General features: G+C 33.6%; 1 protein-coding gene across 17 annotated transcripts in view; it reads left to right on the plus strand.

Annotated features, from left to right (window-relative positions):
* CCSER1 (coiled-coil serine rich protein 1) overlaps positions 1–27,538 on the plus strand; it is a 1,462,495-nt gene that overhangs the window by 709,733 nt on the left and 725,224 nt on the right. For 2 of the 17 annotated variants that reach the window (XR_008524637.2, XR_008524639.2), the window contains one exon: positions 1,339–1,465. The exons of the other annotated variants lie outside the window; for them this stretch is intronic. The gene's annotated coding sequence lies outside the window, so the exon portion shown is untranslated. The remainder of the gene's footprint in view (positions 1–1,338; positions 1,466–27,538) is intronic. 17 annotated transcript variants of the gene reach the window in all.

The following is a 27,538-nucleotide window of genomic DNA, read 5'->3' on the forward strand; positions in this document are numbered from 1 at the left end:
GAACCACATTTTATTGGCTACTTATAGAGCTTTTTTTTTTTTTTTTCTGATCCGACCTTTACCGTCATGTGTTTTACCCACTCAAACAAGTATTCTAAAGAAGAGGTGTACAGAATGTGCTATTTGGCTTGTTTTAGCAGTGTTCACAATGTTGTTCTGAAATTAAACAGCATGTTTCTAGATAGCTGGATTGATCTTTAACTTTGGACATTGTAAATCTTAAAGTTGAACATGTTTCCTTTTAAATTTTGACCACTAGCTTAAATGTACAGCCATTTAGTAATTGTACATAACTATGTGGCATGTTATCTGTGCGTTAATATTACTCCTCACTTTTTTAATTTCCCTAACCACTACTTTCTTTCTTCAAAGTATTCAAATCTTAATTTTGACTTTTAACATATGTAAATTTCTTCCAACCCTTTGTGGAAGACTAGCAATCATGGTCCAGTCAAAACAGAAATTATACCTTAATTTGAACAGGAAAAGTTTAATATAAAATTATTAACTATAACAGTAGTTTTAGATAATGCAGCATTAGCAAGTACATAATAAAGAGAAGTCAAAAAATATAGGAATAGCAGATGCAAGGAACAAACTTGACTCATAGGACTGAATAAAACAACTACAGAAGAGCCCACCCACCCTAAAGCTGAAATCTAGATCTTGCTGAAGAGAGTATAATTATGGCTCATTGAATGGCAAGGAAGTCACTGTGGTAGTGCATTGGCAGAATTTACTGGAATTCTCTCCTCTGGTACTTGCTGGAAATCTACACTGTACAGTGTTGAGGAATGGTGTTTATGTCAATATATCTTGGAGGGGACACTCTTCTACAAGACTACTTAAGCAGATTCCCAGGGGAAGCTTCTGGCCACTGAGTGCTGCAGGCTGTCATGCACTGCAAGCCATAGTGCTGCAGAAGCCAGATACTGCAGAAGCTGCTCACACTCTGAGTGCTTAGTGCCAGAGAAGCTGCTCACATTGCAGGAGACTGTTTAGAGAACACATCAGAACTAGGAAAGAAAACCTTCATCTCTGGCAACGGCTGTAGCTCTTTACTGACAAAGCTTAACATCATGCTACCTGGCAGAAGAAGAACATTTAATGTTCCTTTTTTTTTTTTTTTTCCAGAAGAGGAAAGGAAGGGTAAATGAAGTAGGACAATTAATTGACAAGTGGCACAAAATCCTTGTTACAAGCAAATAATTAATTGTATCTTTGCTTTAATTTGACAATATGTGATTTTCAGAAATATATAAAAGTTTTTGTATATTAAAAAGAAACTGATATCTTACTATAGAGCGATTTATACTTACGGTTCAAAACTCTCTTTAGGTTCTGGCAGATGTATTCATTTTCCTCAAGGCTGGTGATTTGAGAGAGACCCTAAGCTGCTTGCAAGATCAGACAACTGTATTTATACAGCGATTTGGGATGACTTTGAGGATGAGCGAGAGATAAAGTATGGAATAGAGAAGAATAAGGTTTAAATATATATAGTATCAAAACAACAGCAAGAACAACCACAAAAAAAACAAACATATAAAGATGTAGAGTCCTTCTTCTACCTCTGTTCATACCCTACTAATTGACTGGCTTCGTATTCTCTGTAAGGATAAGCTATTTTTAGGGACAGAGCAGAGAATGAAAGTTTATCCATAGTATGGGCAATTTTCTTCTGGCACAATACCCTTTAGAGATATTCATTTCTTTCTAGTATTTTCTTCATTTTCAAGAATTTGTAAATAAAAAAAAATGTTTGTAAAGAGAGGAACTCAATGAACCAAAGCATTGAAGTATTGCTCCTATAATTTGTTTTACTAATTAATAAAAGTACAAGAAAATCAGACAAGATGTAAATATAAACAGAATCATAATTAAAAATCCAATTTAACATTTAAGCTACAAATTAATTGTTATTTTTCATCAATATGTTATTGATTCTTTTGACGGAGTCATCTTGTGTTTTCTCTGTGCTCGTGTTTTAACCTTTATATTTGAAAAACGCATTTAAATTATGTAAGCCAATACTTTCAAAGACCAGTATTTTTTATTTATTACAATTAAAACAGCTTCAAAATGAACATGTTGGTTTAACCAAAAAGACTTTGAAAAAGTCTATATACACTTTGGAAAGTTCTGAGGAATAATACATAGTGTTTCTGATCTCTTGTGTTTTATTTCACATTTCATAAACAGCAATCTCCACATTAGTACAACTTTTATGGTTGTCCAGCAGGTAAAACTAATTCAGATGAGTTATGTAAAATATATTTAAACAATAAATTCAGTAAAGGTGTAACAATGAACCATGGGAAGAGGGGGATGCAGCCCACTTACCCCAATTATAAAAGCCAATAAACCCATTTATCTATGATATATATTTTAGGACATACTATATGCATGTCATAAGGAAAGTTCAGAGAAGTATATAGTATGGCTCCTGATTACAGTGAATTTGAATTATCGTTTATTTCAGTCTACCAAATGTACAATGAACTCCTGAAATATTCCAACCACTCTTCAAGAAGCTAGAGATACAAAAATGAACATGATATGGTCCAAATTTCTGCAGAAATAGTAGTGAATTTTCAAATATGATGGTAATGCAATATTTCATGGATATTGTTGAGATCTAATTTAGATCTTGAGGAAAGGGTAGTCTTTAGTTACAAGGTAAACCAGTTTGGCTGGAATGCAAATCCTGGATAAGGATAGTGAGCTGGAAGGTACAGTATCCATGCTGGAATTAATAGTATAGATTTACTCCAAGTAGTTGTTTCATGCAAATTCTAAAACTATATGTTTCAAGTGATTGTGGCTTTGTTATTGCTCAGATCATGTCTTATAAACAATTATCCACTCTATGCCTAAAGTCATTTTTTGCATCGCTATTTTATTTTAGGAACTCATGTGCAACTGCTTTCAGGAAATGATTTTTTAATGTCTATTACAAATTGTTTCAGCTAAGACACTTCCCTGAGTTCTCTGTTGCTGAAATTTGGCCTGAATATTCCACTTTTCCATCCTCCAAGTCCTCTATCACTTGAGATATTTCCTTTTTCTTACTTAATGGTATAGGTGGATACAGCCTCCTTACCTTACGTCTTTTTTTCCTAGCCTGAAGAAGAGCTTTCAGAACTTTTTTTTTTTTAAGTTAGAATTTATTGATCTTCATTGTAAGATTGCTCCTGTGATCTCTAGGCTACTACATGACTGCATAAATCATTCTCACACTGCTATAAAAACTACTGGAGACTGGGTAATTTATAAAGAAAAGAGGTTTAATTGACTCACAGTTCCACTGGCTCTACAGAAAGTATGGCTGGGAGGCCTTAGGAAACTTATAATCATGGCTGAAGGGTGAAAGGGAAACAAGCACCTTCTTTACATAGTGGCACAAGAGAGAGTGTGTGTGTGTGCGAGAGAGCAAAGGGGGAAGTGCTACACACTTTCAAACAACCAGATCTCCTGAGAACTCACTCACGAGAACAGCAAGAGGAAATCTGCCCCTGTGATCCAGTCCAGTCACCTCCTACCAGCTCCCTCCACCAACATTGGAAATTACAATTCAACATGAGATTTGGCTGGGGACACAGAAACAAACCATATGAATGACCAATCAGAATCCAAATAGATGACTACATTTGTTTTCATTCTCTGAAGATCTCATACCACCACTTCTTCTACCACCACCACTGCTCACACTACCATTAGTGGAGACTAGGGATTTAGAAAACAAAGTTAGGGAGCCTCAGTACTATTTGTTCAATCTATTTCTTTATTTTTAGTTGTGGAATAAGTCTAGCTTTGGAAACTATTAAACATAGAACTACTGTAGAATTATTAAACATAAATATTTTGTTTATTATATCATTTACTCTTGCAAGAATTAAAGCTAAAGAAAAAATGAAAAATGTGTGGAGTTTAGATATTAAATTTTAGCTGCTTTCCACTATAACATATTTTGTATTTTTATGTAGTGCAATCATTATTCATAGAGTTCTTCAATAATATTTACTTAAAATTATTTTTTCACCAGCATTTTAACTCTAAAATGTGTTAGGAAAATACTTTTTTTCTTGGAGATAAGTGATATTTATTAATTGATTAATATCTTTATGTTCTGGCTTCACTATTAGATTACTATTTACTAACTCTATATCTTAATATGAGAAGAAATGATTATTTGAAATCACGTCATATAAATGAAAAGGCTGTGTCTTTGGAATCAGGTAGTTAGAGTTTAGCATTACTCACAGTGGCATTTTAAATATTTATCTACTTGTGCCTCATTGCCTTCATCTATTACATGTGAATGACATTCATTTCACACATTCACTCATTCATTCAACACTTTTTTTAAGCAACTAATTTGTATATTAATATGAACTAGGTTAGCAACAGCCAATGCAGAGAAAAGACAAAGCATGGTCAATATATTTATAGCACTCATATTTCTACTTTCAAATTAAATTACATAACCTATGCAAAATATTAATTTAATACACATTGAACTCAATTTGTTTATTCCCTCTATCTTCCTTCTCCACTGCTAATTATAAATTACAGCTTATTGCTGATTGGGCTCAACACATGAGTCATATACCAGTGGAGCAGATGGAGTAGCTTCCTTGTTCTCTTTTGTTTAAGCTGATGTTGATTTCTAATTTCTAATATACTTCATTTACTTATAAATTGTTATTGCTGTAGTTATTATTTTGCAAGACTAATTTATAAGATAATATATAGAAAGTAACATTCTATGTATTAAATTTTTAAAGCTAATTTTAAAAATTAACTTGACATCTTGACTTTATATTCATTGATAGTTTCACTTAAAGAATATATAAAATGATTTTGAAATTTCAAAAACAAGTATGGGAATTAAGATGGGTTTTCTGGAGAATAAAATGGGTCAGATAAATTAATCCATTCTCTTGGGTTCAGATGCTATGTTTTATAACGTGGTAGAATTATGGAAACAACCATATTCCCTGAGGTAAAAGCAGTATGGCATAATAACAGAATTCTAGACTAAAAACAGAGTATTAAGATCTATTCCCATTTATAACTCATAACTCATTAGCTTGTGACTTTAGGAAATTTTCATTATTTCATTTTCCTCGGTTTCTGTCTGTAAAATGGAAATAACAATATCTTTGGATGCTTCAAAGGGTTATTGTAAGAATAAATGAAATATATATCAAAATGTATTCTGATATGTATAAAATGCCATAATATTTTGTCAGTGTCAACCTCCAAATCTCTATGTAGGGGAGGCTTAGAGGTTGCAATCTGGTTTGAAGTAGACTCTGGCGGGGACTCATTCGGAGCTGGATTTTTGTTTTTTTTTTTAAGACTACAATGTTTTGGTCTTAGACTTTTTTTGTTTTTCCTTAAAACTACCATGATAGGTATGCTATCTTTTACTTCGTTCGTATATTAATTTTGAGGGAGTTAGAGTTAGGCTGGAATTCTGGGGCTTAAACTGTATTAGTTATCTCTATCTTTGTGATAGATTTTCCTGAATTACAACATTTATTATCTCACAATTTCTGTGAATCAGGAATCTGGAAGTAGCTTAGCTGAGTCCTTTGGCTCCGCATCTCTCATAAAGCTGCATTCAAGCTGGCCTGCAGTCATCTCAGGACTTGACTGGGGAATGACCCACTTTCAATCCAGTCACATGGTCTTTGGCAGGATTTAGTTTCTTGCTGGTTATTAGATGGGGGCCACAGTTCCTCAGTAGCTGTTAACCTCCTTGCCACATTGATCTCTCCATATGTAGCGGACAAAATGGCAGCTTATTTCCTCTAAGGGAGCACATGAGACGAGTCCGGAGAATGTGAGCAGGAGAGAAGTCACAGCATTTTATGACCTAACCTCAGAAATGTTATCCCATCACTTTTGCTGTATTCTATTCATTAGAAGCAGATTGCCAAATCCATCGCATACATGAGAAAGGAAAATTACATAAAGTGCATGAACACCAGGGAGCCCTTTTAGTAGCTACCTACCACATCAGCCACATAACATAGATTATGGGTTTTTCTTGCTCCTTCTCAACCTCCAACTGTCATACCAACCATGGAATATGTATTTTTCTTTATATTTCTATGCTGTGTCTAACATGAAGAACAACAGGAGAAATGGGGAAATGTAGGTCAAGGGATCCAAGGTAGTAAATATGCAGGATTAACAAGTGGAGAGATCTAATGCACAACATGTGGACTATAGTTAATAATAGTATATTGTATTCAGGATTTTTGCTAAATGAGTAGATTACAGCTGCTCTTGCCATAGGGAGAAAATGGGCAACTATGTGAGATGATGTATAAGTTAATTTCTTCCACATTTGTAACCACTTTACTATATCTACATATATGTATCTTATAACATCATGTTATATGCCTTAAATATACCCAATAAAAGTTATTTTTTAAAAAAGAACAGAGATAGCCATTTCCCACATCTAAATGCAGTGAAGTACAGTAACAGAATTCTAGACTAGAAATGGAATGTTAAGGTCAAGCCCCATTTCTAGCTTATTAGATTGTGATTCTAGAGAACTCACTTTATCTCTTTTTCCTATATTTCCATCCTGAAATGGGAAAAAATGGTATTTCTTAATGCTTCAAATAGTAGTTATTCCTAAGAACATAGTTGCCCACATTATGATTTGAACAAAGATGAAAGAAATATTCACCTCAGTAAAATTTCATCACAAATAGCTTAAGTAAAAATGGATGTCCCACATGACAGAGCGTACCAGGTTTTCTCAATTTCCCAGACATACAGACTCTAATTGCTCTTTAGATCAAATAAGACAATTGCACATATAGAACCTTCAACCTCAGTGGTAATATATAAAAGTTAATTAAACCTTTTCTATTTGTTTTCTACAAAGTTCAAATTCTTTATGTTAAGGAATCTAAATACATTTGATTTGGAAACAGTATTGCCTGTGGTATTTCAATTATTAATATGGAGAATAAATATTGTTATTCATGTGCTGAAGTGACTTTTCCACTTCAAAGTGGTGTCTGTAAAGGAAAATAATGAATAAAATCTGCATTTCTTACTTTTACCACATCTATGGTCACAGAAGCAACAAAGCCTAATCTGATACCATAATATAATTTAGAAGTATTTTATTATGGCATTTGATATATGCAAGTACTCTACAGAATTGATAAATTTATACTTTCTACTTAGGAAATGATTCTGCCCTACCTATTTGCTTATCATTTACTGCCAAGGAAGGGAGGAAGGAAGAGAGGGAGGGAGGGAGAAAGGGAAGAAGGAAGAGAGGGAAGCAGAAGAGCTGTAAGAAATAGTGACTTATCAGATTGGGAGTAAAAGACAAATACATATGGCTCTTGAAAAATGATCTAGAGATCAAAAGATATTTTGCAGTGCATTTATGATTTTCACAAATTTTTTGCGCCTACTTGACATTTATGTCTTAAAAGAGAAAGATCAAAATGAAATGTGAATGCCTAATTTCACTAATCTAATGTTTGAAGTGACAGAAGTCACCAGTGACCAGGACAAATTCATATGTAGCACACAGAAACTGATCCCATTCTAGTCTTATTTCTGACACACGTTGTTTAGCGCAATGGAATTAACTAATTTCTCTTTCCCTTAATCTCATCTGTCATGTCAGGCTAAAGGAATAATAGGGGAAACATAATTTTAGTTACTATAAATAAAGTTTATGAATTTCACATTATGGAAAAAAATGTTATTGTCCACTCAATATATGTATTTTGAAGGAATATTGACTGCATATTTAATTAATTTCTGTTTCAAAATCATGACACAACTACAGTAATTGCTCTCTTTATGGGGAAAAGGCTCTTTCTCTAGTGAAGCTTTATGATCCACAAACACTGACAAAAGAGTCAAGGAATTATGGCTTATGTAATTACTCGGCATGTATTTAATTGTTTTCCTTGGAATACTTGTTTATGGGATGATAGAATTAAAAAATGATTGAATCCTAACATCTGAACTTCAAATTTCTATTTCTCTCTGATATTATGATTAATATAACTATTTATTTGCAACAGTTCTCAGATCATTGTTTTTCTTTATAAGACAATTTTGTTGTGCAAGTATTACTTAATACAAAATACATTAATAAATAAAGTTAAGTGTACAAAAGCAGATGCTGCTACTAAACACATGTTTCTTTGCTAGAATCAAGATATATTTAAGGACTATTATGAAATTAGGAACTAAAGTGAATAATTTTGGATTTTGCCGTTGTTGAAATGAATGAATTTATTGTTTTTTAACACAGATTTTATTTCATATGTATGGCTTAGTCCTCAAATAGGTAAGACTTCACTGAGACAGTTGTATTTAAAAATTTGATATAATTTTTATCAAACAGATTTGAATTTGAACAATAAGTACTGGATTTGAGGTATGAAAATGTGAGCCTTTGTGTCAAAATTAAAAACTTTTTGGCATTAAAGATGACTATCAAGAAAGTGAAGACAACCAATACAATGAAACTGTTTGAAAATCTTGTATCTGATAAGAGACTTATATCCAGAATACATAAAACATTTGTATAATTCAACAATAAAAAGAAAAATAACCTAATTTTAAAATGAGCATACCATTTGAATAGATATTTCTCACTATAAGATATATGAATGTCCAATAAGCACATGAAAAATGTGATCAATATCATTATTCATTAGGAAAATGCAAACCCAAACCACAATGAGATACCACTTGACACCCACTAGGATGGCTTTCATCAAAAAGACAGAAAATAAAAAATATTAGCAAGGATATGGAGAAATTACAACACTCATACTTTGCTGTTGGGGATGAAAATGATGTGACTCCTTTGGAAAAAGTTTTAATTTTTAAAAATGTTAAATACAGAGTTAACATTTTGTGATATGGTAATAGTTTCTACTTCTAGATGTGATGCAGTATCTACTCCTCGGTCTATACCCAAGAAAAGTAAAAATATATGTTCACTAAAACCTGTACCATGATATTCATAATAGCCCAATGTGGAAATCATGCAAATGTTCATCAATTGATGAATGGATTTAAAAATATGGTATATTCATACAGTAAAACATTATTCATCCATGGAAAGAAATAAAACACTAGAACATGAATTAAACTTGAAAATGTGCAAAGTCAAAGAAGGCAGAGAGAAAAGGCCATATGTGGTATTATTCCATTTATATAAAATGTCCCCAATAGGCAAATCTATAAAGACAGAAAGTAGATTAGTGCTTGTCAGGGAATGGAGGAGTGGGGAATGGGGAATGATAGTTAATGGGTATGGAGTATTTTTTTAAGGTGAGGAAAAATGTTCTGGAATTACATAGTGGTGATGGTTGAACGATTCTGACTATACTAAAAACCACTGAAGTGTACACTTTGAAATGATAAATTTTATTGTATATGAATTATAACTCGATAAAACAATTATACAAATGATATAATTCAATAAAAAAATTATACAAATGATAATAATAAATCAGCAAAGAAGTATTTGTGAATTAGGATATGTGCCATTCAGGAAACAAACAAGATCCAAGGGTAGTAATGCACAGGGATATATTTTAGAAAGTAGTTTAGGTTGGATTTTTCAAAAGCAGAAAAAGATGCAAACCTCTGAGTTTTCTGGATTTAAAATTGAATGCAGAATTGTCTACTAATGATATGAGAGTTACAAAACTTGAGCTAAATCAAAAAGCCAGTGCTTAGCACTGAGAGATGTAATGTGTATTTAAATTAGTCCCTGCAGGGTTTGTAGCTTATGATTCTAATAAATAAATTCCAAAAGCAATAACACAGTATTATGTATAATGATTGATGTCCCAGTGATATAAACATGCAGCTATAGGATTATGCTTATTTTGCTTATTTAAATAACTGAGAGGTTACATTTTAGGAGAAATAAGTAATCTCTAAGTACACATTTAAGAAGCTTTGGAGTTGGCATATTTTTAAAATTTGCCCTTGTAATAGAAAAGGCTGTTGATTACTTGCTTTTAACGAATTAGTAACTTTCGCTTGATGAAGTAGAAAAAGTACAAAAAGTTAACTAATTAAGCAAGTGACAAAGAAAAAGCATACAAAATTCTTGTAGAGTTATCTCAACTTAATTAACTCAGAATATCCAATAATAATCACTTTAAACTTTTAATGTACTTTGTGAATACCATGTCTCATTTGACCCTTACAAAATCTGTGAGATAGGGCATCTGCCTATATTTCCAGATGAGAAAATAGAGAAAATGAGATTAAATGTAATATGTCATAGTTGGATGATTTCTTAGAAAGCCATGATAAAAACCACAGATCTCCTGATACAATGACTCATATTTTTTTTTCTGTTAGACTAGTGTTGATTGCTCAGTGATATTGGTGGGACTGGAGAGGCAGGAGTGGTAGTGATGAAAGACTAAGAGGAACAATGTTTTGATAAAGAAATATATTAGAGTCCATTTTTCACAGACTAAGAATAGGTAGTTCAAAATCTGACAAGTAAAAAATTAAAAACATAAAAACTTTGTAGAACAATTAGAAGATACATTTCTGAGCACAATTTATTATAAGATTATTGTGAAGTAGGATTTAGTTATTTATTTAAAAAAACTCAGAAGGTTCTCAGCATAAAAATATATGTTAGTAATTAGATTGTGTTTTCATATGCACTTAAAAAGTATCTGGGCTGGTACTATGTCCCCAAGACTAGTAAATAATTATGTAAGTTAGAAACAACCTACCATATGGTCCCTCTTGTCAAATGAAAGTCAATTACTGTCTAATGAAGCAGTTCAAAAGCATTTTGGCCATTTTCCAAATAAATCACCATTCAATATTTCTTTTTAGTAATGACAACTGACTTAACGGTGGCCCTGCTTTTTTATGCTTCCTCTCTTGCCTTATGTGAATGTAAGTCTAATCCTACCTTTAAAGACAACAGGATGTCACAATACAGCACCCTTAGCTAGTTCAAGGCATGAAACAACTCTATCACTTCAGGATTTTGTGATGGCAGCTTTACATTAGTCCAGCAATTCAAGATGGAAATAGGACAATGTAACAAAGGACACAAAAGTTGTTGCTTTATGACTGAAGTTGCAGGATAGAGATGAGCCTTGATTCTGTGTTATGTAGCTGGACTCCACAAAAACACAACTACTACTCAGCCTATTATGCACTCAATAGACTGGCCTGGTTTGGAAATGATGCCACAGTTTGCCCCATCATTATGTCTTCTCTCTCTTCTATTAATAGACTTTAGGTTCAGAAAACCCGTGTTACAGAAGCACACTACAGGAGCACACTATTTTTTGTCTTTTAAGGAATTACCTGATGTAACATTTTTCCTTCTTTTATTTTTCACAGAAATTATTTTATTAACATATTTTTCTTTTGAGATATAGAGTAGTGAGTTCCTGTAATATTCAAACAAACATTATTCACAGGAATCATTATTTTCCTCTGCCTCCAGTTCAATAACCATTTTCTTTTTCAATCAGATGATAGATACTTTTACATATCACATCTCACTAACTCCTAAATAAGTGTGATCATATATGTTTCTATTATACACCCTTTTCATTTCCTTTATCCCTCATTTCTCTTTGCATTTCTTTTTTTCTTTTTACAGCAAACAAAGCTCTTTATTTAGCTATCTTTAACAATGTAGTAAAATTGTAATTTTTGTTAGATATTTAATATTGTTATTAACCAAAATAACATTTGAAGATTGTCACTTACCCAATCAGAAAGAAAGAAAGAAGAAGAAAAAAGCAAAAAGGCAAAGAAAGAAAGGAGACAAAGAAAGCAAGGGAGGGAGGAAAGGAAAAAAGATTATTAAGCCTTCATTTCTTAGAACTTAAAACTTACATTTGCTCACTCTAAGTGGCAGCATGGTAGTTCTATGTAAAAACCCTTTGTCATTAAAGCACCAACAAAAGCCCTTTAGCACTTTGTTGAACCAGAAAATGTCATCTGGGTCAGATTTTTTCCTGCTTTATTCAATTCTACCTATCACATTTTATTTTATTTTATTTTATTTTACCACCATGAGCTGTGCTGTCATATCACTTTCTTATATTAGGACTCTTCATTTCCATCTTTTCCTTGTGAACTTGCTCACTAATGTTTTTATGGGCTAGCATCCTCCCGTATTTTCCATGAACTGCTGTTTGCTTGCTTCAGCATGCTTGCTTGACGCTTCACATCCTTTTTCTAACCTGAGTGCTCTATGCTTGCTTTCTACATGCCTCTGTGATAAACAGATTCTTTTTGCAATGTTTGTCAGAAAAGAAAGAAGTTGGATTTAGATTATGCTATGGTTTGAAAGTGTCCCCCAAAGTTCATGTATTGGAAACAATCTCCAATGGAACAGTGTTGACAGGTGGGACTTCTAAGAGGTGGTTAGGTCATGAGGGCTCTGCTTTCCTGAATGGATTCATGTTGTTACCCTAGGAGTAAGTTCGCTATCTCAAGAGTAGGTTTCTTATACTCTCTCTGGCAAGCTCTCTCTCCATGTGATACCTCCTACCATGTGATGACGCATCAAAAAGATCATCATAAGGTGTGGCCCCTCAATCTTGGAATTCCTAGCCTTCAGTACCATTCAGCCAAGTAAACTTCCATTGTTTATAAATTACCCAGTTTGTGGTATTCTGTTATAGCAGCACAAAACAGAGTAAAACTGATTCTCAGTGAAAAATAGATCTATAGATGCAAAACATCCCTTGACAATCTATGGGAAGAGTGGTTATTTCTTTTTTGATTATTGATGTTCCCAGCAATCTAGGCACAATCTCTGGTCCAATAAATATTTGGGACTAGTCTACTGCAAGTCGTTATCTGTTGAACTATGCTATGTCTAGCATTCTGGTAGGCTAAAATATCACCAATATCTTTTCTTTGTGTTTCCAATGACTTGTAATTAATAACATTTCTATGACTGCTGGTAGGTGTTCTCGAGAGGTTTTGACTATTAAATATTAAATATCAAGAGATAACTTTTCCATATGTCTGAAAATTTCAATGTTATAAGACCGTTAGGTTTTTGTTTTCTTTATTAATCTAGGCAGCACTTTCTCATTTTGGTGAATCCAATATATTCTTTTCCTTGTCAGTTGACTATTTTAGCTTTAAGAAATTGTAAAATCATGTAAAATTGATGTTAGTTTATAGACAGAGTAATTGTAATACGGCTTGCTCCGTTGCCTAAAGATATAGACGTATATTGACAGGAACAGGCTAGAAATTGTCTTCAGATGATCACTCACAAAAGCAAGTGCTTTTTGCTATAGTCATGAATAAGGATAAAGAATGAGGAAGATAATAACACAAATTCTCTCTAGAATTTCTTGTAGAGCTATTTCATTTCAGTTTGCCATAGTTTTATTTAGTCAGAGGTGACCTTTTGAGCAATGAAAAGACAATTTTGCCTTCAATTGAACATTAATCCCTACTAATTAGAATTTAGAAAGTCATGTTTTTTTAAATGTCTACCTTCCGGCTGTCATATCTCTGATATGTGTTTGCCTTTATTCTTGTTGGTTTCCTATTGATTATGGAAACATTAGACTTAGTATCTCATACACTAATTCAGGCAACTGGTAGGCATACATACATTAGTAAAGTAATTCATTTTATCTTTCTAGCATTATATCCTCCTATTTTTTTTGCCCATTTACACAAATAATCATTTCAGTATGAAAGATATTATAAATCATTTAACACCTAGGGGACAGTTACAACAACAACAATGCAACTTTATCTTCTCAATTTCTTTTATTTCCTTATCCCTCTCCATACACATTTTTTACTCCCTGTATTAGTCCATGCTTGCACTGCTATATAGAAATACCTGAGACTGGATAATTTGTAAAGAAAAGATGTTTAATTGGCTCATGGTTCCACAGGCTGTACAGGAAGCATGCTGGCTTATGGGGAGGCCTCAGGATACTTTCAATCATGCCAAAAGGTGAAGGGGAAGTAGGCATGTCTTACATGGTCAGAGCAGGAGGAATAGGGAAGCCAGATTTTGCAGTAACTCACTCTTGGGCCAGGACAACACCAAGAGGGATGGTTTAAACCATGAGAAACCACCCTCATGATCCAATTACCTCCCACAAGTCCCCACCTCTGAAATTGGGTATTACAATTCAACATGAGATTTGAGTGGCGACACAGATGCAAACCATATCACTCCCCCATGCTTGCTCCCTCAGCCCTCTCTCTTCTCCTTGACAGTGGCTAGCCCTGTGAATTTTATAAAACTATGGAAAATTAGAAATAAATTACTAATGTGACTAATTTGCTTTGAGGAAATATTTGAGCATGTTATAAATGAGTGAGTAGCTGAAGTAATGAAGCAAATTACAAAGGCAAAGAAGCATTAATCTTATTTTACAAAGGGTCTTTATAGTCACTTCCCAGAATAGAATGTCTGCTAGTGAAAGAAAATTAACATAGAAGAGCAATAAGATAGTTTGTATAGGCATTAGCCAAAATCTTCAATACAATTTGGAGACTAATTATTGATCTTCTTCTACTTGTTTCACATATCTTTTATTTTTCTTAAGAAAACCCATTAAATTTAGACTTAAATTTTAGGCTATAAGTTGAATCCATAACAAGAAATTTTCTTGTGTGTAGCAAGGCTATGGATATGAAATTTCTTAAGATGCCACAAAACTAACCAGAGATTACATAGAATAAAAACCACTTCCACTTCACTATTTTTTCTCATCTACAGCAGCAGTTCCCAAACTTTTTGGCACCAGGGACTGGTTTTGTGGAAGACAGTTTTTTCATGTATCAGGGGTGGAGCAGGGTGGAGATGAAACTGTTCCACCTCAGATCATCAGGCATTAGATTCTCATAAGGAGCCTGCAACCTAAATCCCTTGTGTATCCAGTTCACAGTAGGATTCACACCCCCATGAGACTCTAATGCCATCACTGATTTGACAGGAAGCAGAGCTCGGGCAGTAATACTCCCTTGCCAGCCGCTCACCTCCTGTTGTGTGGCCCAGTTCCTTATAGGCCATGGACTGGTACAGGTCAGTGGCCTGGGGATTGAGGATCGCTAATCTAGGCATTTAATTAGCTGAATTACTTCTATTCGCACTCGCCCTCCCCAGCTCTCTCCTCCTTTGTAGAATACAGTATGCTGTATGCTATCCAGAAGGCTTTAGATGGCTCACTGTTGCCAGTTTTGAGAGACTTGACAGGCTCTTCATAACCAAGCCTCAGAAGAGCTGAGTAAACTTATTTCTATCCACTCACCACCAGGCACAGTACACTCTTAAAACAACAGCTCCTCCCAGCTTCTCAGAAGGGAATAAAGAAGCCAAATTAAAGCTAAATCATCTTTCAAATATGTATAAATATTTAACCACATTCAATTTAATAGAGAAACATGCTTACAGTTTTTTAAAAATTTCTGGGTACATAGTTGGTATGTGTGTTTACAGGATACATAAGATATTTTGATGTGGGCATACAATGAGTAATAATCACATCAGGGTAAATGAGTTATCCATCACTTCAAGTATTTATCATTTCTCTGTGTTACAGACATTCCAATTATACTCTTTTAGTTATTTTTAAGTGGACAATAAATCATTATTGATTGCACTCACCCTGTTGTGCTGTCAAACATTAGATCATATTCATTCTAAGTATGTTTTTTACTCATTAACCATTACCCCCTTCCGCCAATACCTCCACTAGCCTTCCCAGCCTTTGGTAACCTTCATTCCACTCTTTGGCTCCATGAGCTTAATTATCTTAATTTTTGGTTGCCACAAATGAATGAGAACATGCAAAATTTGACTTTCTGTACCTGGCTTATTTCACTTAACCTAATGTCCTCCAGTTCCATTTATGTTGTTCCAAAGGACAGGATCTCATTCTTCTCTATGGCTGAGTAGTACTCATTGTGTATATGCACAACATTGTTTTTAATCTATTTGTTCCTGGACAATTAGGTTGCTTCCAAATATTGACTATTGTGAACAGTGCTGCAGTAAACATGGGAGTGCAGATTTCTTCAGTACGCTTATTTTCTTTTTAAAAAATGTTTAATTCTTGTGGATAGAGTAGTTGAATATTATTTATGGGGTCGATGAGATACTTTGACATAGGCATGCAGTGTGTAATAATCACATCGTGCTAAATAGTATATCCATCTTCTCATGTGTTTATCTTTTGTGTTGCAAATAGTCCGGTTATACTCTTTATTTTTAAATGTGTAGTCGGATTATTAGTAACTATAGTCACCCCGTTATGTCATCAAACACTTGGCCTTATTCTTTTTAACTACTTTTTGTACTTACTAACATCCCCTTTTCCCCCACCACTCCCACCTTACTACCCTCTCCAGCCTTTGGTTACCATCTTTCTACTCTCTATCTCGATGAGGTCAATTGTGTTGATTTGTAGCTCTCACAAATAGGTGGGAACATGCAAAGTTTGTCTTTACATGCCTGGCTAATTTCATTTAACATGATGACCTCCAGTTCCATCCATGTTGTTGCAAATTACAGAACCTCATTCTTTTTTCATGGTTGATTAGTACTCATTGTGTATATGTACCACCTTTTCTTTATCCGTTCCTCTGTCAATAAACACTTCAGTTGCTTCCAAATACTGGCTATCATGAACAGTGCTGCAACAAACATAAAAATGCAGATATACCTTTAATATACTGATTTCCTTTCTTTTGGGTATATACCCAGCAGTGGGATTGCTGGATCATATGGTAGCTCAAATTTTAGATTTTTGAGGAGCCTCCAAACTGTTCTTGAAAGTGGCTGAACTAATTTACATTCTCACCAATAGGGTACAAGGGTTCCCTTTTCTCCACATCCTTGCCAGCATTTGTTATTACCTGTCTTTTGAATGAAAGCCATTTTAAATAGGATGAGGTGATATCTCACTGGAGTTTTGATTTGCATTTCTCTGATGATCAGTGATGTTGAGCACCTTTTCATATGCCTGTTTGCCATTTGTATGTCTTGTTTTGAGAAGTGAATATTCACATCCTTTGCCCATCTTTAATTGGATTATTAAGTTTTTTCCTATAGAGTAGTTTAAGCTTCTTATATATTATAGTTATTAATCCCTTGTCAGTTAGGTAGTTTGCAAATATTTTCTCCCATTCTGTGGTTGTCTGTTCATTTTATTGTTTGTTTACTGTGCAGAAGCTTTTTAGCATGATGCGATCCCATTTGTCTATTTTTGCTTTAGTTGCCTGTGCTTTGGGGTATATCACTCGAGAAATTTTTACCCAAACCAAAGTCCTAGAGAGTTTCCCCAATGCTTTCTTTTAGTAGTTTCATAGTTTGAGGACTTAGATTTAAGTCTTATTTCCAGTTTGACTTGATTTTTGCATATGGCTAGCAATAGGGGTCTAGTTTTAGTTTTCTGCATAGAGATATCCAGTTTTCCCAGCACCATTTGTTGAAGAGACTGTCCTTTCCCTAATGTATGTTCTTGTCACCTCTGTTGAAAATGAGTTTACTGTAGATGTATGAATTTATTTATGGATTTTCTATTTTGTTCCATTGCTTTATGTGTCTTTTTTTTTTCTGCCAATACCATGCTGTTTTGGTTACTATAGCTTTGTAGCATAAGTTGAAGTCAGGTAATGTGATTCCTCCAGTTTTGCTCTTTTTGCTCAGGACAGCTTTGGCTGTTCTGGGTCTTTTGTGACTCCATCTAAATTTTAGGATTGTTTTTTCTATTTCAGTGGAAGGTCATAGGTATTTTGTTCAGGACTACATTGAATCTGTAGATTGCTTTAGCTAGTATGGACATTTTAACAATATTAGGTCTTCTAATCCATGGACATGGAATATCTTTTCATTTTTTTGTTTCTTCTTTGATTTCTTTCAAGAATGTTTCGTAGTTTTTATTGTAGAGGTATTTTACTTCTCGTTAATTCCTAGTAGTTTACTTTATTTGTAGCTATTGTAAATGGGAACACTTTCTAGATTTCTTTTTCAGATTGTTCACTCTTAGCATCAAGAAATGCACAGATTCTTGTATGTTGATTTCGTATCCTAGAAGTTTACAGAGTTTATCAGTTTGATTGTTTTTAGTGGAGTCTTAGGGTTTTTCAAATATAAGATCATATTATCTGCAAACAAGGATAATTTGACTTCTTCATTTCCAATTTGGATATACTTTATTTCTTTCTCTTGTCTGATTGCTCTAGCTAGGACTTCCAGTACTATGCTGAATAACAGTGATAAAAGTGTACTCTTGTTGTGTTCCAGATCTTAGAGGAAAGGCTTTTAGTTTTTCTCTGTTCACTATGATAACTAGCTGTGGGTCTGTTTTATATAGCTTAAATTGTATTGAAGTATGTTTCTTATTTACCCAGTTTTTTGAGGACTTTTTAATCATGAAATGATATTGAGTTTTATTAAATTCTTTTTCCGTGTCAGTTGAAATGATCATGTTTTTTGTCCTTCATTTTGTTTTTATGATGTATCACATCGATTTGCATTTGATGAACCATTTTTGCATCCTGGAGATAAACCCACTTGCTCATGATGAATGATCTTTTTAATGTGTTGTTGTGTTCTGTTTGCCAGCATTTTGTTGAGGTTTTTTACATCAATGTTTTTCAGAGATATTGGCCTGCAGTTTTCTTTATTGATGTGTCTTTGTCTGGTTTTGGTATCGGGGTAATACTGGCTTCACTGAATGCATGTAGAAGTACTTCTTCCTCCTCTATTTTTCTTAGTTGTTTAAGAAGGATTGGTGTTAGATCTTTAAATATTTGATAAAATTTAGCAATAAAGCCACCAGGTCCTGGGCTTTTTTTTTTTTACTGGGAGACTTTTTATTATGGCTTAAATCTCATTGCTTGTTATGGTCTATTCAGATTTTGGTTTTCTTTATGGCTAAATTTTTTGGGTTGAATATCCTCAAAATTTATTTATTTTTTCTATTTTTAATGTGTGGTTGCTTGTTTCTAATGATCTTTTGAATTTCCTCACTATCTGTTGTAATGTCTCCTTTTTTTTTGTCTTTGATTTCATTTATTTCGGTCTTCTCTCTTTTTTTCTTAGACTTTTTAAAGGTTCATTAAATGTATCTTTTCAAAAAATTAACTTTTCATTTTGTTGATCTTTTGTATTCTGTATTTTTTTATTTCAATGTCATTTATTTCTGCTCTGTTCTTTATTAATTTCTTCAACTAATTTTACATTTGCGATTTGCTCATGCTTTTGTAGTTCTTTAAGATGTATTGTTAGCTTGTTCAAGTTTTAAAAAAAAGTATTTAGGATCATATAGCTATAAATTTTTCTCTTAGTACTTCTTGTGCTCTATCCCATAAATAGATAGATGTTGGTAGGTTGATCCATGTTCATCTGTTTCAAGAAATTTTAAAATTTCCTTAAGCTTCTCATTGGCTCACTGGTCATTCAGAACATATTATTTAATTTCCATGGGCTTGTGTAGTTTTCAGAGATCCTCTTGTTCTTGATTTTTAGTTTTATTCCATTGTAGTTAGAAAGGATAATTGATATTATTTCAAATTTTTTTGTTTTTGAAGACCCTTTTGTGGCCTAACATGCAGTCTATCATTGAGAATTATCCATATGCCAAGGAAAATAATGTGTATTCTGCAGCCATTGGATGAAACATTCTGTGAACATCTATTAGGCCCATTTCGTCTATAGTCCAGATTAAGTCTGATGTTTCTGTGTGGATTTTCTATCTGTGTGATCTCTCTAATGCTGAAAGTGGGGTGTTGATGTGTCCAATTATTTCTGCATTTGAGTCTGTCTCTCTTTAATTCAAATAATATTTGCTTGTTTATCTGGGTGCTCTAGTGTTGGGTGCATATATATATTTATAATTGTTATATCCTCATGCTGTATTGACCCCTTATCATTAAATAATGACCATCTCTGTTTCTTTTTATGGTTTTTGTCTTAAAATTTATTTTGTCTGATATACATACAGCTATTCCTGCCATTTTCTGCTTTTCATTTTCATGGAATATCTTTTCTCATCTCTTTATTTTCAGTGTATGTGTGTCTTTATGGGTGACATTTGTATCTTGTAGACAGCAGATTGTTGGGGCTTTAAAAAAAATCCATTCAGCCACTTTATGTCTTTTGATTGGAGAGTTTAGTCCATTTGGATTCAATGTTATTAATAAGTAATGATTTACTACTGCCATTTTGTTTCTCATTTTCTGGTTATTTTGTATTGTTTCCTTCCTTCTCCTTCCTTCCTTCCCTTTATCCTTCTTCCCACCTTCCATCCTGGCTTACTTTTTGTGAAAGTGATTTTCTCTGGTGGTATGATTACATTTCTTGCTTTTTATTATTTGTGTATCGATTGTAGTTTTTTGCATTTGAGGTTACCATGAGGCTTACAAATAACATCTTATAACAAATTACTTTAAACTTTTCAAAACTTAACACTGCATAAACAACAAAAAATAGCAAGCAAGTCAATATAAAACGAATAAAAATTACACTGTAACTTCATTCCATCAGCTTTCTTAATTTTTGTTGCTTTTATTTATATGTTACTATACTGCCTATGTCTTGAATAGTTGTAGTTATTACTTTCGATTGGTTCATCTTTTAGTCTTTCTACTCAAGCTATCAGTAGTATGCATCCCAGAATTACAGTGTTATAATACTCTGTATTTGTCTGTCAACTTACTATTACCAGTGAGCTTTGTACCTTCAGATGATTTCTTATTGCTTGTTAACATCCTTTGCTTTCAGATTGAAGAACTCTATTTAGCATTCATTGTAGAACAGGTCTAGTGTTGAAAAAATCCCTCAACTTTTGTTTGTCTGGGAAAGTCTTTGTATCTCCTTCATGTTTGAAAGATATTTTCTTTAAATATATCATGCCACCCTCTCCTGGCGTATCAGGTTTCTACTAAGTCTCCTGCCAAACATATTGGAGCTTCTTTGTATGTTATTTGTTTCTTTTCCCTTGCTGCTTTTAGGACCCCTTTTAAAAAAAATACTTGATTTGGGGAGTTTGATTATTAAATATCTTAGGTAGTCTTATATGGGTTAAATCTGCTTGGTTTTCTTTAACCTGTTTGTACTTGAATATTGATATCTTTCTCTACATTTCAAAAGTTCTTTGCTATTATCTTTTGTAATAAACTTTGTACCCCAGTCTCTCTCCGTCTGTACGTCTTCTTTAGGGCCAATGACTTCTAGATTTTCTCCTTTGAGGTTGTTTTCTAAATCTCGTAGACTGCTTCCTTCTTTTTAATTCTTTTTTCTTTTGCCTCCTCTGACTGTGTATTTTCAAATAGACTGTATTCAAGTTTACCAATTCTTTCTTTTTCTGAGTCAATTCTGTTGGTGAGAGACTGATGCATTCTTCAGTGTGTCAGTTGCATTTCTTAGCTTCAGAGTTTCTGCTTTGGTGTTCCTGTTGTGGGAACCATCATTGGAGGGTTCTGTTTGACTATCTTGTTCCACCTCCCCAGTTCTTGTAAATATGAAACCAAAATCTTTACGATGGTATTGACCTTTAAAACTCCTTGCAGATGTCTAATTGTAAACGAATAATATTTTGAAGCTCAGGTCATTATTTTTTATCTTATGAGGCACATGACTGGTTATGACCTTTGAACAATAGTCTTATTGAATATGCACAGATCATCTTAAGTGTTAAGAGTGTCTAAGGAAATATACATTACCTGCCAGATTTATGTATATGTATGTACCTTTTTGAGAGGAAAAAGGCAATTTTTAAAGCAAACATTTGGGGACAAACAACTAATATTAAGCTAAAAGTAAAAATGCCTTGACCTTCTTATACTGGTTCTATTTTTCTCTTTGCCCCTAATAGTGACAGATGACATTCATAGTCCCAATAGGCTTTTCTCATATTTTTGATTTATCAAAATGCATGATTTAATAACTGTCTTTAATTTTATTTTCAAAAGTGTAAGCAAACAGTTGCGTGTGGTATGGTACTAAATGTGTTAAAGAATCTTTTGTTCCCTAATCTATTTCGTGGTGAAAGAGAATGCTAATGTGATGATAAGTAAATGATTCTTTCACATTTGGCTTTCCTTCCATCTTCAATTTAAAAAGTTAGCTAGGTACCCACTCAGAATAATTGAATAATGCTTCTTTCTACCTAACACTGCTGTAGAAGCATTTATTTCCTCTTATACTTCCAGTTATCTCTAGGCACAGCTTTAGGTAATATCTTAAAAGTTACAAAAATATTTTCTTATGGTATGATTACATAAACCCTTTATCAACAAATGCAAATCATTCAAAGGTTTGTATTTGAAGTTTTTAAAATAAGTACATAAAGCTAGTGGCCATGTAGCAAACCTCTAAATTTTTTTAAGTGTTTTTTTCTTATTTTTGTAAAAATTTGTTATGTCTTTCAACTTTACAAGAAGTTTTTTTTTTCCCATAAAAAAATCTCACCATGGGGTTTCTATTTTGATGCTATCTTGTGGATGAGACATTTGGCCAGGTCATCAAATGGTCTGCATTTCACCAGCTGCTGTTTTTCCCTCCCTCCCAAGACCTTGAGAAAGTAACTTAACATTCCCAAGTATCTATTTCTATCTTTGTCTAAATATTTCATAAAAAACAAATTCAACAAATGCTTATAGATGACTTTTGTGTCGATATGTTGATTTTCTTTAAAGGAAATAGTAATCCTTTGTTTTCTTCTCCTTGCTCATCTTGTTTAGTAATTTACAAAACCCAATGCCTGTATTAAAAAACAAAATTGGTTGGGTGTGGTGTCTCACACCTGTAATCCCAGCACTTTGGGAGGCTGAGGCAGGCGGATCACAAGGTCAAGAGATCGAGACCATCCTGGCCAACATGGTGAAACCCCGTCTCTACTAAAAATACAAAAATTAGCTGGGCGTAGTGATGCATTCCTATAGTCCCAGCTACTCAGGAAGCTATGGCAGGAGAATCACTTGAACCTGGGAGGTGGAGGTTGCAGTGAGCCAGGATTGCAACACTGCACTCCAGCCTGGGCGACAGAGCGAGACTCCATCTCAAAAAACAAAAACCACAACAACAGCAAGAACAACAAAAACTGCATCATCTCTCTGTATCCATCTCTTTATTTCTCTCTCTAGTATGTTCCCGAGTGCTTGAGTTCTCTAATGATCTATGGCATGGAGCAGCCTTTATCAGCTTGGCCACTTGAACAATTATGTGTTGCACATCACATCAAAGAAAAGGGGGATGATAAATGAATATCATCTTGTTTTGGTGGCTATTAAATGCCTTCACTTTCATACAATGAGAAATTTGATAAACTGAGTTGAGCCTCATGGTTAATGACATTTCCAAATTTTAGAATATCCATAAATAATGGAGGAACTTATTATAAACAATAGGGGACAAAACAAAGAACCTCTCTTCTGGCACATGAGAACAAATGACTTCACATCTCATCTATATTTAGAGAATGATGTTGAAGTCTATTCATTTATCCTCTGCTATTCATTTTTGGATAAATAATGATGCTCTTTTAAAACCTGAAGTCCAAACACCTTAATACAATAAAATATGTGACATTTTATAGGCATTTTGTATCAAGTCTTGTGTGTCACTATAGTGCGGTTACATACAATATCAATTATTCTCTAAGGTATTATATAGTTGTAGATCATAAACTTCTAGCTTAAATTAAACATCACAGCTGGTTGCTTTAATTTGATGCATTATGCCACAAATGTTTCAACAGCTTGACTAAAATGAGCCATACTGCCGATTCAAAAGAAGAGCGAAGGTCAATGCATATGAAGCCTAGTCATTTGCAGATTTTCTTTGAGAATATTAAAAAGCATTCTGCAGAATATAGTTAAATGGAATATAACCAAACAAAATTAAAGAAAACAGAGCAGACTCTTGCGATGGTGTTTCACTTATAAAAAGCAGCCTATAAATTCTTAATTTCATGTCAGTGTTTACGATAGCACATTTTAAAAATCATGAATAGGGTGCTTTGAGAATGGTGTTTACTTCTTTCATTGTGATAGCCTTGCCTGCTTCTTTTCAAACTTAAAACTTCATTAAATCTGCAAAGGAAGGCAATTATGAGAAGAAAGATAAAAAATGATTGCCCTCTTTTTCCCCTCTCTCCAGGAAAGTTTTTCCCCCTCAATTAGAAGACCAGAAAAGCTGTCTTTTCACTCATTCCATTCTTCACTCCAAAAGTCTTTAGCTAAGAATACTGATAATAATTCCACCAAGATTATCATTCATTATAATGAAAACCCAATTTTTATTCTAACTCCAAGGGTATTCTAACCCATAATAATTAGCCCTAAATATTATTTTTGAAGCTATTCACAAGCTACAATAATCTGTTAGTTAAGATCAGAAAATAAAACTCCCTCAAATCATGTGCTGGCAACACAACAGAGATGGAAGCAATCGTGTGTGAAAGGTTAATAACATGATATTTTAAGATTAAAAAGATGAAACTTAAGCTTTTCCTTATTTGTCATAAAGACATAAAATTTCAAAAACAAAATGAGAACCCAAATATCTCTGAGAGTTTGCTCTCACAACATCTAAGTAATCATCATCTCTCAGTTCAGAAACATTTAGTTGTTCATAAACCACAAATCCCTTAGTATGACATTTGGAGCCCCATTCAATCCCATTCATATATCATTAAACCATACTTAATTACACACTCTGATCTAGCCATTGCCTGTGTGTGTGTGTTTTTCTTTAGCCACTATTTTAAACACTCTTCCTCCTTTCAATACAGTTCAGTTATTGTCTCCTATTAAAGTAATGCTAATACTTTCAATCAAAATTAACCCTTCCTTTATTGGTGTATCTATAAAACGTAATTATTATGGGATTTCAGTTATGGAATTCTTTTTGTCTCAGAGTTATTTTAACAGGCAAAGTATAAATTTCTTTGTTTCATGTGTGACTCATCTTTTCTTTAGTTCTTCATTCTTCTGTGTAGGTAATTAATGTATGTTGAGTTAAATTACATCATCATTCTAATCCAATACTTTACTTTTTTTTCTTTATAGTGAAGGAAACTAAGTTTCAGAGAGTTTAAGTGTGTTTTCTGAACAAGATAAACTAGTATTGTTTCCAGGATCAAAGACTTATTTCTTGCTCACCATACATAAGTGCCTTATAAGGTGCAGGTAAAAAGCTTGATCTGCTTAAAGTTACTGATATAGTCAGAGTTTGGAACTACTTCAAGTTTCCAGTTGCTCAGTTCAGCCTTAACTGGAGCAGAAAACATGCCCTGACCTCCTTATCTTGTTTTTTCTTAACTCTCTTGTGTACCAGTATTTTTGGAGTCGATTTGAATAGCAATAGTAATCTGCTTTACCTCACTTTGCCTATACATGGAAAAGTATAATCCTGGAGGAAAGTATAATCAATTGAAAAGAATATGACACTTACGGTAGAGAAAGCTGGATATGGAACCTGGCTGTAGTATTGGTTGTCTTCCCTAACTTTACATTCAGTATTCCTATTTGCCAATCGAGGGAACAATACTTACCTCAAAAATGTTATTGAAAGGAATAAATTGAGTTCATTTTTAAATGTCGACTAAGAAAGACTCTGACACAGATAATTTGCTGAATAAAAACAAATCTATTTCCCCCCACTCCTCTGCTAAATATACCCAGATGCATTTGATTGAAGATATATTAAGGAATGGAGAATAGAAGAAAAAAAGAAAAAAGAAAAAAAAACAAAACAGAAGTAAATGGGAGAAAACAAACCCACTAAGATTTGGAGATCTTGCATGATACCACTACATCAGTGGCACTAAACCCAATAAGATTTGGTTCTAAGCTTTACTCAATTTAGTCTCTTTCAAGCAGTCTTTCTTTAGCTATTTTAGTCCCTTAGTCCCATTAGTCCCTTTAGTTTTAGTGGAAAAAACATCAGTTACTATCCAAATTATACATTCTAATGGGAGGAACTTTGGCATGTCCAACAAGCTTCCATTTTCTCAGATGTAATGCGTGCATTATCATGGGAAATAAGCCAAGGCAGTTGCTGGCTTTTTGTGTTCCCTTCCATTCTCCCTTTTGCTATCATCCTGAAAATCACAGTGATCCATTGTGAAACTAAGTCTCACTTTTATGGACTATTTATCCTTAATGACCTTCCCTTTTATTCAGCCACAGCTGTATGTTCCAAAAGTCTAGGTGTTACCATAACATAGACCATGCTATCTAGCTATCTTACACACCAAAATCCTACTCCATAACCATGAGCTCCTGTCCTTGTAATTCTTCTAAAGCCATCCGCAATGCCTTGAAGTCCCTGTCCTTTCAGATTCTCTCAGTCTATGTCTTATTTTGGCCTTTTAAAATTTCCTGCTAAGTCTTATTATTTTCATCTATATTCTTAATTCATTTGTACCTCTATTTGGGTACAGAGTGCAAGCACATTCAGAAAATCTCACTTTTAGATTAATAGGTCTTTTCACTTCCCCTGTTCTACTCTTGGGGAATTGAGAAATGCTAAATGAATAATATATCTGGGAAGATAGGATTGTCTAAAGTGCATGGTCTAAAATATCAAAGTGAGAGCTCCATGTTGCTATATGTTCTCATACCACTGCCCTGAAAATCTTTACACTATAGTTACTTTGATCTCAGCTCTGTGTCCCTGCACAAATTAAAAACTCACTTAAGATAATAATCTTTCCTCAATGGAGAGGCAAATGTACTCTAGAAGTGGATGTTCTGTGTCTGAATCTCAACTATGCCACTGACTAGTTTTGTGACCTTAGATCAAATATTTATGTCTGTACCTCTGATTTCCTATGTGATAATTAGAAAAGTACATAATAGTTTTGTGATAATTAAGTGACTTAATAATTGTGAAACATTTAGAATAGCTCTAGTCATATACTAATTACCAAATAGGTTTCCACTATTATTGGCATTTTTTTTTAACAGAAATGTCCATTTCCTTTCCTTCTTAATATAACCAAAAATGATGCTTTAAGAAAAGTACTCTTCCAAATATCCTCAATGGCATTACCTCCAGAGGTTTTGCTCCCTGTCTAGAACTTTTCTTATCTGGGCATTCAGTGTGTTTGAACAGTTGTCCCATCACATAACTTCACTGCCTTTATTTTTGTCTGACTCTCTTATTTCAGTAAACCAGTCTTCAAGTTCTGAGATTCTCTTATCAGCTTGGTTTATTCTGCTGTTAATACTTGTGATTGCATTGTGAAATTCTTGTTTTGTGTTATTCAGCTCTGTCAGACCTATTAGGTTCCTTTTTATACTGGCTATTTTGTCCTTCATCTCATGTATTGCTTTATTGTGATTCTTATTTTCCTTAGATTGGGTTTTGCCTTCCTCTTGAAACTTGATGATCTTTGTTCCTAGCCATATTCCAAATTCTATTCCTGTCATTCCAGCCAGCTTGGCCTGGTTAAGTTGTGCACATGTACCCTAGAACTTAAAGTATAATAATAATAATAAAAGAAGAAGAAGAAGCAGA

The sequence above is a fragment of the Pongo abelii genome, chromosome 3, assembly GCF_028885655.2.
Source record: "Pongo abelii isolate AG06213 chromosome 3, NHGRI_mPonAbe1-v2.0_pri, whole genome shotgun sequence".
Lineage (NCBI taxonomy): Eukaryota > Metazoa > Chordata > Mammalia > Primates > Hominidae > Pongo > Pongo abelii.